This window comes from Neofelis nebulosa, chromosome 5 (genome assembly GCF_028018385.1).
Source record: "Neofelis nebulosa isolate mNeoNeb1 chromosome 5, mNeoNeb1.pri, whole genome shotgun sequence".
Classification (NCBI taxonomy): Eukaryota; Metazoa; Chordata; class Mammalia; order Carnivora; family Felidae; genus Neofelis; species Neofelis nebulosa.
In genome coordinates this window covers 133,158,524-133,174,361 of record NC_080786.1, presented here as the reverse complement: position 1 = coordinate 133,174,361, position 15,838 = coordinate 133,158,524, and the positions used below count along the sequence as shown (strand labels likewise).

At 39.0% G+C, this 15,838-nt stretch overlaps 1 long non-coding RNA gene across 2 annotated transcripts in view; it reads left to right on the top strand.

Moving 5' to 3' along the window:
* The window catches only part of LOC131512713 (uncharacterized), a 118,170-nt gene that overhangs the window by 89,128 nt on the left and 13,204 nt on the right, over positions 1–15,838 (top strand). The window contains exon 3 of one of the 2 annotated variants that reach the window (XR_009262264.1): positions 13,584–13,699. This is a non-coding gene — a long non-coding RNA (uncharacterized LOC131512713). Of the gene's footprint in view, positions 1–3,416; positions 3,523–13,583; positions 13,700–15,838 lie in introns of those variants that run through there. The other variant, XR_009262263.1, reaches the window with a different exon arrangement.

The following is a 15,838-nucleotide window of genomic DNA, read 5'->3' as shown; positions in this document are numbered from 1 at the left end:
GTTTATTGCAGCATTATTTATAATAGCCAAGATATGGAAACAACCTAGGTGTCTTATCACTGGATGAATGGATAAAGAAACTGGTAAATCTATACAGTAGAACATTATTCAGTCATAAAAAGAAATGAAATCTTGCCATTTGTGTGAATATGGATGGACCTTGAGGGTATTACACTTAGTGAAATAAGTCAGACAGAGAAAGACATATACTGTATGAGCTCTTTTAAATTTTTTTTTTTTAATGTTTATTTATTTTTGAGACAGAGAGAGACAGAGCATGAACGGGGGAGGGGCAGAGAGAGAGGGAGACACAGAATCGGAAGCAGGCTCCAGGCTCTGAGCCATCAGCCCAGAGCCTGACGCGGGGCTTAGACTCACGGACCGCGAGATCGTGACCTGAGCTGAAGTCGGATGCTTAACCGACTGCGCCACCCAGGCACCCCTGTATGAGCTCTTTTATATGTGGAATCTAAAAATAAAGAAATCAATCACTCAATCAATCAAGCTCATAGATACAGAGAACAGATTAGTGGTTGCCAAAGGTATGGGGAATGTTGGGAGAAATGTTTGAATTGTTTCTCAGTTTTTTTTAATAGTTTAAGTAAATTGAATAAAAAATATTATCTCTCAAAAAATTGAGATGATGTTGTTTTAAGCTGTTTAAGTTGGGAGTTTTGTTATGCAGCTAAAGCTCACCGACACAAACTTATTTTAGAGTTGTTTTTTACATTTTTCACAGTGACAAGTTTTTCTGTTTATTGCATCTGCTGTTTCTCATCATGGTAGTTCATTTATTCATGCATACTGTAATTTTTTATGGAGACCTATTTGCAATGAAGAATTTTGTTGAGGGCCTCTGTGATTCCTAGGTTGTAAATGTAAAAGAATCAGTTTTGAGTTTTGCACTGAATGAGCCCTAGCTATTACAGTGGTCTGTATGAATTATAATACTAATTTTTTGGCTGTAAATTTTGCACTACACACTAGTTTAAATTTGTATCTATATGGCAGGATTTTTCCTGTTACTTTGGTTAGTTGGATAATTTTTCTAGATTCATTTTTTTCATAAACCAGGAAGCTCCTTGTGGGTCTGACTATTATTTTGAGACTCAATTCCAGCTCCTCCACTTCTAACCCCCATGAAGCCACAGCCTCTATTATCTCATGGGCATTAAAACCTCAGCTCTAGATTCCCAGGGCAGTTTTTAATTTTTTATTAATGTAAAAACATTTTTCAAATGTTTATTAATTTTTGAGAGACAGAGACACTGAGCTTGAGTGGGGGAGGGGCAGAGAGAAAGGGAGACACAGAATCTGAAGCAGTCTCCAGGCTCTGAGCTATTAGCACAGGGCCTGACGCGGGGCTTGAACTCACAGACCGTGAGATCATGACCTGAGCCAAAGTCAGACACTTAACCAACTGAGCCACCCAGGTGCCCATTTTTTAAATTATTTTTTAAATTTTTATTTATTTATTTTGAGAGGAGGAAAGCATGAGTGGGGGAGGGGCAGAGAGAGAGAGGGAGAGAGAGAGAATCCCAAGCAGGCTCTGCACTGATAGTGCAGAGCCTGATGCAGGGCTCCAACTCATGAACCGTGAGATCATGACCTGAGCCAAAGTCTGACGCTTAACCAACTGAGCCACCCAGGCACTCCTCCAAAGGCAGTTTTTAATTTTGACTTCTGGAAATAGCTCTTTTCTTCTTTGGAGCAGAGGTATTTAAAACAGATTAACTTTATTTTGTCCAACATTTCTATGTGTTTGTATCCATGTTTGTTTCCTTCCATGTCAGATCAGGCTATCATGTTCTAAATGTCTGTGTAGGATTCTATAGCATTAATTAGTATCTGCTGAGTAACTGCTACAAATTTAGCATATATTCAGTATTGCTCCTACTCCCTTTATTAGCTTCACTCAACCTTTAAAATTATCTGTCTTATCCTTTCTCCCCTGAGTAGTTGGTAAACTCCTTGTGGGGAAGATATGTTTTATTCTTTGTTTCCTGCCTTGTCCTCAAAAAGATCTTGCATGATAACTGCTCAATGAATATTTTATTTTAAAATGTATAATTTGAAAATAAGGTGGACCCATGGGAAGTTTTAAAAATATACATTAACTATTGGGGCACCTGGGTGGCTCAGTCAGCTAAGTGTCCAACTTCAGGTGATGATTTCGCAGTTTGTGAGTTCAAGCTCTTCATCGGGCTCTCTACTGTCAGGCTTTAGAATGGAAGTGATGAGGTTTTGTTTACAGTTTGTGAGAGTTGACAAAATACTGAAGAAAATCTTATTAATGTGAATGACACCATTGCAGGCACATAAGCAATTAGGTCACCTCTGTGCCTTGCTTTATATTACCTCAGAGGAGCTCTTTTTACTTCAGTCATCATAGTGGCAGGTGAAAACTAGACTGCACCTCATCTTAGCTGCCCTGTGACACTGTTACTTTCTGCTCTGGCCTCTTTGTCACCTCTGTGGGGAGATGCCTGTGGGAACCTGTTCAGCCATTCTTCTGCATGGACAAACCCAAAAGGGAGAAAATGCTAACATCTCAATGGGCAACCCTTGACCAGTGGAGGATGGGAGACTGGACAAATCATCTATTGTTTCAGCCCTAGGTGAACAACTCTGACTCACATTTTACACAGCATCTCAGAGTCTCCAGCAGGATCAAGGTCCACTTGCCCAGTAATGAACGGTTTGATAATACACCTCGGTTTATCTTTCTGTTCCCAGTTGCACTCTACCAGGACCTTTACTCTTATTCCTTAGGATTACTACCCCCAAATTACTTTCGCCTTGTCACGGGCTCTTCTTTTTTGGGATGAAACTCAGGCTAAGACAACGAAACCAACATATTATAGAATAGTTAGTGAAGAGGCCTAACTTCCCTGAAGGGGAGTTTCAACTTCATCAACTAATTCACAAATCTCATTTAGAAACATAGGTCTGTGAGGAAAAAAATAGGCCTAATTCAAGAGTAGGGCTTTTAGGATCCTTAGAGAGATCTCTAGAAGGACAACTTCAATTCTGGTAGTGGAATCTTTAAGTAACAGCTGCCAAAGAGGGTTAAATTGGTAGGAAGAGGTAGGCAGATAGACTGGCACCATAGAGCCAAAAAAAATACGTACTTAGGATTTCAAAAGAAACTACATGTTCTTCCATATTTTGAGCTCTGTATTCTCAATTGCCGCTTCTTCTTCTTCTTCTTCTTCTTCTTCTTCTTCTTCTTCTTCTTCTTCTTCTTCTTCTTCTTCTTCGACTTGAAAAGAATGCATTTTGGCACGGTTTAAAAGATGTGTTACAACCATGTGGGTCCAATTAACAATTGACTCAAGATTCTGGTATCAAGTGTGTAGGCTAGATGACTAATAAGTCCAGAATGCTATTCAGTAAAGTCCATTTTTCTTCTACAGATAAACCAGCATATGACAATAGACACTCAGGAAGTTGAGGCCAGAAGGAATAAAATGTTCCCTAGACACTTTAATCCTGGTTGCGTTTTCTGCCTTGACAAAATTGCTGAAAGTAAATATCTCTATAAGCTGGGGAATGTTTTGGGCGTCCCTTTCACAGTGGCTCTGATAAGTCCTGCTCATAGTAGAGGATACTGGTTTGACTCTCAGCCACAATCTTTTGAGTAGTTATGCCCAAGGGAGGTGGAACAGACACTTAGTGAAACAGAAGCCTTGTCTATTTCTTAAGTAAACATTTATCAGATGAACTGGTGTATAAAATTTATCATATCAGGAAGAGCCAACCTTAATATCAAACATGACATAGTTCAAGTATAAACAAATTATTATGTAAATAATAGGTAGCCATGGAAGCAATGAGAACAACAAATTATCATAAGAATATACTTGAGCTGGTCTGGGTACTGGGACAGGGTACTTTCCATACACCATTTCTGGTCCTCCAAACAACTTTGCAAGGTAAATATGATTCTCTTGATTTTCCAGTGGAAGAAATTGAAACTCAGAATTCTGCACCCAGAGCTATACAGCTGGTAAATGGCAGTGCCTGGATTAAAATAACTAATCATCAGGATCATGATCATTAAGATTGATGACATTTATGTGTACATACTGATGATCACAACTGGGACGATGACCTTCCATATGTTATTTATTCCAACAACAACTTCTTGAGTTAGTCACATCATGCCCATTCTACATATGAAGAAAGTGAATTTTGAAGGTTAAAGGGCTCCATCAAAGTCATATGATGGGCATGCAGCAGCTCTGGAATTTTAACTAGGATATGAAGGATTATTCTGCCCTCACCCATTCTACCAAGCCTCTGAAAACAGATTTCTCATGTCCTGCCCTATGCCTGCCTCAACTGACATGTTTCAATCAAGCATGTGAGAGGGTAAGTTCCATTTCCCACTCTTGCCCCCAAGGGTCTGACTAATGCTGCTCTCTTCAAAGAACTGCTAACATCTCTAGTTTAAGCAATGTGCAAAATAACTGATGCAAATAAAATCTCTTTCCCCAAGGCCTCTCTTATGCATGGTTCATTTTCTGGACTAACAAGACCAAGAGGTGGCCCTGCAGGGTGAACCCATGACATGTTGGTAACTTCAGTGCCTCAGTGGAGCCACGAGCAAGATTTAATGGAAAACAGGCACATTTTATGGTAAATCAGTTTCATTTCTGAGAGATCTGCACACAGTGTCTAAGGAGCAATGACAAGCTGGAAAACTAGATTGACAGTTGATTCAGATGTCTACTATTATGTTCTCCTTCCTTCTGACACAACCTGTTTGTTTCTTAAATAGCAGAATTCTAGATCTTCAGGATTAAAGGCAGAGAGAAATAATTTCATATGTAGGTTGCATAGCAGCCTTCTGGGTTTTAGCAAAGCATCTTTGACATTTTTGCGTTCAGAGAAGGACCTAAGAACAATATGAAGGAGGGAAACAACAGTCTCATTTTTATTTCTAGAGTTAGCAATGAGGTGTCAGACAATTTCCTTATTTTCTATTTGGATTCTCAAACCACCCAGCTTCTCCTCTTATACTCGCCACTTAAATTGTCTCACCTAAATAGAAAGCATGACTTTTGTTGAGAGTTCCTCAAAATAAATCAAAAGCCTAGTATCTAATTCTTAAATAGAACAACAATGCAGTGACATAACTCTACAGCACACAAAAATACAGGTTTTGTACACACTTGTATACATGAAAAGAAAGTGCATGGACAGAAATGGGATCCATTACTAATTAACTGTATTATTTTGGTCAAGGCTCTTGGTCTCTGTGAACAGTTTCTATATCTACACATTGGGGTTATCTATTTTAAGGACCTCTAAAATGTTTCCATTTTGTGTAGAATACACAAACATAAGATCATATTATAGATGATACCCAAAGAGAAAAGATAAGGAATTCCTCCTTATAAACTGCTAATTTATGAAAAAAATTTTATCCCCACCTCTGTCTCTTATAGTTTGTGATTTTTCTTCACTGCCTTTCCTCCTAACTTCCTGAAAATTGATGACAGTGAGTTACTGATATCAAGCAATCTCTATTAAGAGACCCCTTCCCAAGAGGGCAATCCAGTTGGCCCTGGCTAGCCTTTGATTTGACAGTGTCACTAGGAAAAAAAAAAAATCTCTCTCAATGATTTAAGAAGTCCAGACTCAAAAGTGAAAGAGCAAGGGATTGATCTGATTTTCCACCTCCTCTGAAGAGAATTGAATACAAGTTCACAAGGAGGTCTTTCATAGGCTAATTTCTTCTTGTATCCCAAGCAAAAGGAGGGCGTGTGGAACCTAGTCATGTAAAAGGAAAAGTAGGCATGAAGCCTGTGTACTCTTTCCCCATCCTTCAAGAAGAGGCAAGGAAGCATTTGTATTTGATGAGTGTCTTCTGTAAGTAAGGTACTTACTATGGTAGAGCATGTGTAAAGAAAAACTTATGTTCTTGATTTTCCTGATAGAGAGACTAGGTTCAAAGTGGTTAAATATCTCAAAAATAGCAAGACACTCATGGAGTTAGTCAGTTCTACTGAGTCTAGTAAGTCAGTTCTAAATGTGTATCTTTTTCCCGTCCTACTGTGTTGGTTCCACTGTGCTAACAGAAGCAAGGGGTGGCTGCTTAAGGGTGTGGACATTAAGTTAGGTGGTTTTCCTATTTTGAGTCCAAGGATTTGACCTGAGTTAGCAAATGTTTTATAATGAAAATCTATTAAGAAATAGTGCTAAAAAGTAATACTATGGACAGCCTTATTAGGAATTGGTGCCAGCTGAGTTTCATTGTACCTATCAATTTTTCATGGCTTAATAAGTTAAATGCACTCAAGAAGGTAAGACAATTGTATCTATAGCAAGAGGGTTTGGGGGCACCAGGAATATACATCCACCAGGAAGCAACCTCTGAAAACAGCCTCCAGGGGCACCTGGGTGGCTCAGTCGCTTGGGCGTCCAAGTTTGGCTCAGCTCATGATCTCACAGTTCACAGTTCACGAGTTTGAGCTCTGTGTCAGGCTCTGTGCAGACAGCTTGGAGCCCGGAGCCTTCTTCAGATTCTGTGTCCCACTCTCTCTCTGCCCTCCCCTGCTGGTGCTCTGTCTCTGTCTCTGTCTCTCTCTCAAAAATAAATAATATTAAAACAAATTAAAACAAACAAACAAACAAATAAATAAATAAAAACAACCTTCATACAGGGCACAAAATGCATCATTGGTAGACATGAAAACATGACCGGGGCACCTGGGTGGCTCAGTTGGTTAAACATTCGACTCTTTGTTTCGACTCGGGTCATAATCTCACGTTTCATGAGGTCCAGCCCCACCTTGGGCTCTGTCTGACAGTGCAGAGCCTGCTTGGGATTCTCTCTCTCCCTTCCTCTCTGCCCCTTCCCCTGCTTGCACTTGCTCATGCAATCTCTCTCTCTTTCTCAAAAATAAATAAACTTAAAAAAAATACAAAAGAAATAAATAAAAACTTGACCTTTCCCCAAACTTCTGAGGGGGTTAAGTCAGTGATGACAACGTGTCATCTACACAACATTTTCTTTGGTTCTAATTACACCATGTTGGTTAATATTTCTGAAAATCAAATGACAATTGGGCTGTTGGTGGCTTTATAAGAGCCAATATCTGTTAGAGTGAAGTAGTGTCAACCACAAGAACATAGCAATGACAGAAAAGGTGTGGGTAGACATTTTTTTTCGCTTTATTTTTACAATATCTATTTCCAGATTGCTCAATAACATCTGCTGGTAACTGAAAACTCAGCTAAGAAAATAAAAAATGCAATGTTTATGGCTTTGGAAGCATACTGTGGATAACTCATTTCTGAACATGTATTTCCAAGGCATGCCAGAGCATCATCTCAGCCTGCCCTTATTTCCCCATTCCTGTAAATATTAAGGGGGATTCTTCCCTGTATAGGTTTTGTCTGTCTCTTTACCTGCAACTTACCAAAACAAAATAAGTCTACTTTAGAGGAACTACCAAGTGCAGTTTGGATTTGACGTTTCTATGAATATTTTTAGCTTATACCAGATGAAAAGTAGACACGTTGCTCCCTTCTTTCCTTCTTCTCTTCCGTCTTTCCCTTCTTTCTTAAACAAAACAAAAAACCCTACTTTTTATTTATATTAAAGACATATATATATATGTAAAACTTAAAGAGGCAAATAATAATGAAAAACACCAATTCCTTTTCTGCCCATCTTCTTTTCTCCAGGGAAACTGCATTCACCAATTATTTAGCGGCTGAATTTGGTGTTTACCTTTTCATTTCTAAATAACATGCTTATTTGGCTACTTCTTGATTTTTCAGTTTTATGCATTATCTATCAGGTTCTTACTATAGAAAATGAGGATTTAGTTCTCTTTCCCTCCCATTCCTATCACACTCGTGTACCCTCATCCACTCACTCATCTTTCCACTCTGGTTATTTTATCATTTTGTTTGGATTAGTATTCAGTGTTCACATGATTATAAAGAATAGCTACAGGTTTGCCATGTAGTAAGTTATGATTACTTTTTCATGCATATTCTTTTGTTCATACCACATGTCCATCACCCTGTTAATGCCTGCTGGCCTGAGATAATAAATAATAATGCCCACTCAGTATGAGTGTGCGTCAGCTCAGAAACCCCTATTCAACACAAAGTCTTTGCCAGCTACTGGGATATTGTACCTGAGGAAGTTTCTTCCCGATCTTGTACCTGAGGAAATTTCTTCCCGATCTTTTTGACTACTCAAATTGGAACTGGATGTCATCTATGCCAGTGCACAGCTGTCATTTTGCGATCCCAATTTACGTCATCTGGTTGAATCCCTTAGCCCTTTCTTACACTGATTTCCGTTCCCTACATTATGCCTTCCTCTTTCTTGATTCATTCCCTCCTACTACAGAGTATGGGAGCTTCTACTTTCCTCTATATACACTTTCATGACTTTTGATTTTTTTTTTAAGTACAATAACCTACATGTGGAAGAAGAGATTAAATGAGATAACACTTGACTTTTTATAACATCCCAACACCATCGTTTTTCCACCTTCACCCACCTCTGCTCCTGTCCATATTTGCCGACATGGATAGATGGGCTCCTGAGAGTTAACAGCCTGGAGGGCTGCACAAAGTCAAGCTTCCTTTGTTGTGGATACAGCCCAGAGCAGCTGGGAGAGATTATTACAGACACTACACCAGCAATGAGGTGTTTTTCTCTTTCCACTATTCTTTGAGGAGGGCATGTAATCACTGAGCCCTGTGAATGCTAGAGTGGAAATCCAATCATACCTACTAGGGCTGAGGGTGTTGTCCTATAGACCTTCACTGAATATCTGGTCCTGAAGATAAGGGGGCTGGCTTTATGCCTTTGAAAGACACTTTTTCAAAAAATCAGGTGCCTGTATTCCTGTTAGATACTTAGAGACATTTGAGGGCAGATTAAATTTCTTGAATATGTAATCTTATGGTTATAACAGAACTATTGTGCTCCAGGAAATCTCTTTTTGTCTTTTTACATTGTATTTTAATTTTTATGAAAATAATTGTGTGCATAATTTAAGATGTCAAATAGCTTATGATAAAAAAAAAAAAAGCAGTTATTTGGGCCAACTTTTCCATTCTATGAAAACTATATCTCAGAGGCAATACCACATTCAACACTTTGTTCTCCTTTTTAAAAAATAACACACTTTTACTTCTCTTTCTTGTTTGCTAGTTTACATTTTGTCTAATCATTTCCTACTATAGACTATTAGGATTCACTGTCTTTTATGTGATTTCACCTTTCTCAGCACACTCTTTCCATTCTTCCCCATTCCCAATGTATTTAAGTCACAATTTTTGGTTAAGTCAATATCCAGAATTTACTCTATTATGGCTATGCAATTATTTTCAGAAGTGAGTCACGTAGTGGTTGGGAGACAATTCTCATGGCCTTTTTTTTTTTTTTTTTTTTTTATGCATTTTGGCACATGTTATTACTAGAGACACTGACAGCTTTTGTTCCAGACTACCATTTTAAGAGTGTATGCATAATCAACAGCTTTGGAAGACAGTGACTGCCTCCCTCCAGGGCAGGGGACAGGTTTGTTTAATGTCCACTCTGGGGCAAAGGTCATACAGGCTTGCTTTCAGCCCATTATAAAAGACTGGGGTTCCCTAAACTCAGGGGTCCTCAGGGAAGCCACAGCAACTGTGAGGTTCACGCTGCTTGCTATTCTGTGAGAAATGAAATTCTTTGCTTCTGGTCCAGGAATCTTCATTCTTTCGCCAGTATCCATGAAACTCTGGCAGGCTAATTTGTTGGCTTGCAAGCAGGGGTCTCAGACTCCTCCTAGTTCTTTACAATAGTAAAACTCTGGCTTCATTTCCTTTCCTGAACTTTTTAGAAATTTCTGATACTTAGTATTTGCTTTTGTTTTTTTCTTTGCTACGTTTGTACCCCCGGATGAGATGCCCTGAGAAAAGCTCGCCATGATTTCCATGGTATTCCTGTCCAGGATACATAACCTGCATCTGGCCCTGAGACACACTGTGAGGGTCATCCAATAGAATGTGAAGCTTGTACTCTTTAAAACTGATAAAGATGTCAAAGACTGAGAAATACTGTTTTAGGTTGAAAGGATCTGAAGAGACATAAAACCCCAAAATAACACATATTCTTTGGCACAACCCTACATCAAAAAGGAAAAACCAAACAGTTTAGACAGTTGGCAAACTTGGGTAGAAAAATGTCCTTCTTTGGGGGAAATATACACTAGAAGTTTAAGAGGTGATGGGACATCTAGCCCAAAGCTTTCTTTTAAAAGGTTCAGAATACAACTAATGATAATGAGCGCATTACCTCCTATACACATGCATGTGTACATACACAGACACACACATGGGGAAGGGGAGAGAAAGAGGAGGTTGGTGATCATATATATTCAGTAAAATGTTAATGTTTGGGAAAACTGAAGAAAAAGGATACAGGAGATCTTTGTTCTGATCTGGACATTTTTATACAAGTTATTTCAAAATAAAAGAGTGGGGCACTAAAGTGCTGATTGGAGGCTGTATGTTCACAGAAAGCTTATCAAGTGTCAGATTTCACTGTGGAGCAATCAGGAAGGAGCTGGCAGTCTTGCTGTAGGACTCCTGGCCACCCATATCTATAGGGCTAGACAGTTTCCCCAGAAGACTTTCTCTGCTATCTCACATGATGGAGTGTAATCCTGATGGTCAACTTTCTTAAGGCCCAGAGTAGAAGAGATGTCACTTCTGAGAGTAGACTCACTGAACATCTCACTTATCAGCAGGAATCTTCTATGATACATAGAAGTCATGTGCCTGCATGGACTAAAGAACCTCCTAACTCCTTATTAAGACTTTTAACAGGGGCACCTGGGTAGCTCACTTGGTCTGACTGGCTCAGGCCATGCTGTCACAGTTCGTGAGTTTGAGCTCCGCATTGGGCTCTCTTCTGTCAGCACAGAGTCTGCTTCGGATCCTCTATTCCCCCCTCTTTGCCCCTTCCCTGCTTGCATGCTCTCACTCAAAAATAAATAAAACATTAAAAAAAAAGACTTTTAACAAATTCTCCTATTTTCAGCCCTACTTGCAAACCTAGTGCCTCTATTGATGGTATGTTCTGAGTTTCTGTGGCATGACTCAACTTGCTTATAGTTGGGATTTTTCTTCTTCTGGTACTTAGCAGAGCAGAGAAAGCTGAAACATAAGCCATTTACAACTAGGTTATCAGCTTTCCATCTTCCTCTATTTTGTGGACTGTAATTCTCTATTATCATCACCTCTTCTTTCTTCTCTGCTTTTGTGGCATTATGCCCTCAAAAAAATTTTTTTTTGTTATTTTAGTGAGGTTTCAGGAAAGAGCAAAGAGAAATGTGTTTTTTGTTTTTTGGGTTTTTTTTGTTGTTGTTTGTTTCTCTATCTGCTGTAATTAACAGGAAGATCTTTCATTACCTGAGCTTTCTTTTTATTGAAGACTAACTTCCTGTGGGTGAGGAAATAGATGTTCTGTGTAAGCATTTGGCACAGACTCCAGGCCAATTCTAAAATACCATTATATTAGGAAAGGAGAATCTTTAAAAGGTGTTTTTTTGAGGCGGGGGTTAAGCATCCGACTTTGGCTCAGGTCATGATCTCGTGGTTTGTGGGTTTGAGCCCCGCGTCAGAGCCTGGAGCCTGCTTTGGATTTTGTGTCTCCCTCTCTCTCTCTGCCCCTTGCCCACTCATGCTCTCTCTCTGTCTCTCAAAAACAAATTAAGCCTAAAAAAAAAAGTTTTTAAAAACCCTTAAAAAAGGTGTTTTTTTTTTAATAAAAAGGAAGGAAATATTTCTTGGATACTGATTGTTTTTTAAACTGAACTCTTTTTATGTTGTGTTTTTCATTCTTGTACTGCTTTTTCTTCATATTCAGCTGAAGTTTGGCTAAAATGGGCAGAGGAAAAATGTTCTGCTCTTGAATACTTTTACATTCCACACGCATTTATAACAAGATAAAACTTTCATTCTATTTCAATACTATGGATAGAAATAGCTTCCTCATTTTTCTTTTATAATTTGTTTGAAACACAAATACAGAAACTATTGACATGTTTAGAAGGGCTTTTTAAAATATACATTCAACCTTAATTTTCATCTCTGAGAAAAAGGTAATTAAGTCTATGGATCCCTAATTTGCACTGGGATAGTCCAGTGGGGGCTACAATGAACTCACAGGAGCTGTATGACATGTTTTAAAATTTCAAGGGAAACACAGCAACATCTGTTGGCCACCAAATGAACTACTAGCTTCAGGTAGCTTACAATTTCAACTGTGGATTGTGGTACATTGCTGTTATAACAGACATAACTTTGTGAAGCTGAGTGTTCTGAGGTCACTGTGATCACAAGCAGATGGCACATGGAAATCAATGTGGAACAGGAAACGAGGCTACAGTTTCTTTATTTTCTTTAATTTTTTAAAATGTTTATTTTTGAGAGAGAGAGAGAGAGACCGAGCATGAGTGGGGAGGGGCAGAGAGAGAGGGAGACACAGAATCTGAAGCAGGCTCCAGTCTCTGAGAGCTGTCAGCACAGAGCAGGATGTGGGGCTCGAACCCATGAACTGTGAGATGATGACCTGAGCCGAAGTTGGAAGCTTAACCAACTGAGCCACCCAGGTGCCCCACGAGGCTATGGTTTCTAATCTGATTCCAAAGTTTGAGTGTACAATGCCTATATTCGTCAGGGTTCTCCAGAGACACAGAGCCAGTAGGATGGATGGCTAGATTGATACATACATACATACATACATACACACATATATAGAAAGAGACATAGTATGAGGGACTGGCTCATGTGATTTTGGAGGCTGAGAAGTCTCACGATCCGCCTGTCTGTAAGCTGGAAGCCCAGGAAAGCTGGTGGTAGAGGTTGAATCCAAACCTGAAGGCCTGAGAATGAGAGGAGCCAATGGTGTAAATCACACTGTGAATCTGAAGGCCCAAGAACCAGAAGTGCTGATGTCTGAAGGCAGGAGAAGATGGGTATCCCAGCTCAGGCAGAGAACAGAGAGCAAGTTTGCCCTTCCTCTGCCTTTTTGTTCTATTCAGGCCCTCATCAGATAGGTGATGCCCACCTGAACTGGGAGGGCAATCTTTTTTACTCAGTCTACAGATTCAAATGCTAATCTCTCCCAGAAATACCATCAGAGACACACTCAGAAATAATGTTTCACTAGCTATTTGGACATTCCTTAGCCCTGTCAAGTTGACACAGAAATTAACCAATATAGTGCCCAAAGGTGCATGGACCTCACTGAGAAGTATAGTGATTATAAAATGTGTCCAAAATTATCTGATAAGTTTTCTTCTAAGAGATGGAGACTAATTTTTCTCACCTTGAGTATGGGCTGAATTCAGTAACTTGCTTCTAAAAGATCAAATATGGCTGAAGTGATGGTGTGTGGTTTCCAAATCTGTGTCATAAAGGGCATTGCAAACACCTGCTTGCTTTCTCCCTTGGATCACTTGTTTTTGAGGAAGCCAGCAGCCACGTTGTAAAGACACTCCAGCAGCCCTATGGAGGTACCCGCGTAGCAAGGAACTGAACCTGTTTTCCAACAGCCAACAGGGAACTGAAGCTTTCTGTCAACAGTCATGTGAATGAGCTGTTTTGGAAGTCCAGCCCTACTTGACATCCTGACTACAACCTCAGGAGAGATTCTGAGACAGCCACCCAGGTAAGCCCCTCCGAAATTCCTGTCCCACAGAAATGATGAGATGATAAATAGAGTTGACTCTTGAACAACTCAGGTTTGAACTGTGTGAGTCTACTTGTACATGGCTTTTTTTCTGATACAGTACAGTACTGTAAATGTAGTTTCCCTTATGGCTTTCTTAATAATGTTTTCTTTTCTCTGGCTTACTTTATTGTAAGAATACAGTATAACATTCAAAATAAGTGTTAATAAGCTATATAATCGGTAAGGCTTCTGGTCAGCAGTAGGCTATTACTAGTTAAGTTTTGGGAGAGTCAAAAGTTAATATGTGGATCTTTGATTATGAGAGGGGCTGGTATGCCTAGCCCCTGTGTTGTTCAAGGGTCAACTGTATTTGTTTTCTAAGCCACTAAATTTGGGGGGTAATTTGTTAAACAGCAACTGATAATTAATAAGTAAGTGTGGAATAATGAATGAAATATTTTTTTCTTTCTGTTATGTATATATTTTTTTACAAATAGCTATTAAGTTGTTAGAACCTAAATACTTCTTAAGTTGCTAAATCTAACTACTTAACGAACAGAACTTTGGCTATTTATTTTGGCCTGGAACATCATGGAAAACTTACTGAGACACTAAGTGTGCTATTCACTGACAAAGTTAGAGAAATCATAATTAAATTAAAGATAGTTGCCAAATTATTTTCTCCCTCTAATTTTTTAAAGCATATACATAATTGGTACCTATTTTTGGAATGGAAAAATCTATGGCTTTTGATTATGAACACATTTTTTATCATGTCCATAGAGCCATGAAAACAGAGAAAAATTACATTCAGAGTTAAGGTCTCAAGAAAAGTGATCATTTGAGAGTAAATTGATGAATATTCAATAAACATAAGTGAACTTATTGTTTTGAAGATATCAAATATATCCATAGTTTGGTTAATATAAAATTGGGGGATAAATTAACCTGCACATCCAATGAAGAATGGAAATACTGGCTCATGGGTATAGCTGCATGTGCCTTCAGTGCAGCAGTCCATTTACTGTGAATAAGAAGAGATGAAGCACCCCCTAGTGGTAGTTGTTGATATAATTCATGGCAGAAAAAAACACATAAGTTCCTTCCTTTAGTTGGGTCAGTGTGTAAAGTACTTATCTGTTTTTTTAATCTCATTGATAGTATTAAACCCTTGGTTATTACTTTGAATTTGAAGGTTTTTGAAGCCAATCACAACACCTATAGTTTTTTGTTGGTTTTTTTTTTAGCCAAATTCAACAACATTGGGTAGCTTTATTTTACATGGGAAAAACAAAACCTTTTCGTGTTAATACATTTTTTTAATTTTAAAAATGTTTATTCATTTTGAGGAGAGAGAGAGAGAGAGAGAGAGAGAGAGAGAGAGAGAGAAAGAAACTGAAAGCACGAGTGGGGTAGGGGCAGAGAGAGACAGAGAGAATCCCAAGCAGGCTCTGCCCTGTCAGCACAGAGCCCAACGTGGGCCTCGATCCCACAAACTGTGAGATCATGATCTGAGCTGAAATCAAGAGTCCACGATCAACTGACTGAGCCACCCAGGTCCCCTTCATGTTAACAGAGAAAGAAAAGAAAAAAACCCGAGGCTATATGAATTTTTTCAAAGCAGATTACATCAGCATTACGTAAGCATCTTACAAATGTAAGGTGCCCTTTATGTTTGGATTAAATTGGTTGTGAAGTAGCATCTGCCAACCTTCTCGTCCATGTAGTAAACAGATATTTAAAACACTAACTTTGTCCTAAATACTTAACTATGCAGAGGGTTGTAGGAAAAGGAAGTGAGACATTCAGAAAAGTGAACACGTGTGGTGTAGTTCTGCGGACGCCAGGGGAGCCCATGCCAAGCACCTCACATGGGTGGGAGGGCACGGATAAGGCCTTCAGAAGAAGAGGCCTATAAAGGTTGTGAGCAAGAGCTGACCTGGGAAAGTCGTTTTGCTATTTGGATTTATTCTAGTTTTACAGAATGACAGTTTTGACAAACTGTGGCTTGAACTAAATATCAATTGCTCTAACAAAAGGATAACAACCATGTTTTGTGAATTTGCTGATTACTATTTGTACTTGTAATGGGAATATCTGTTCTATTTGTTTCAGAGAACTATGACATTACCACCT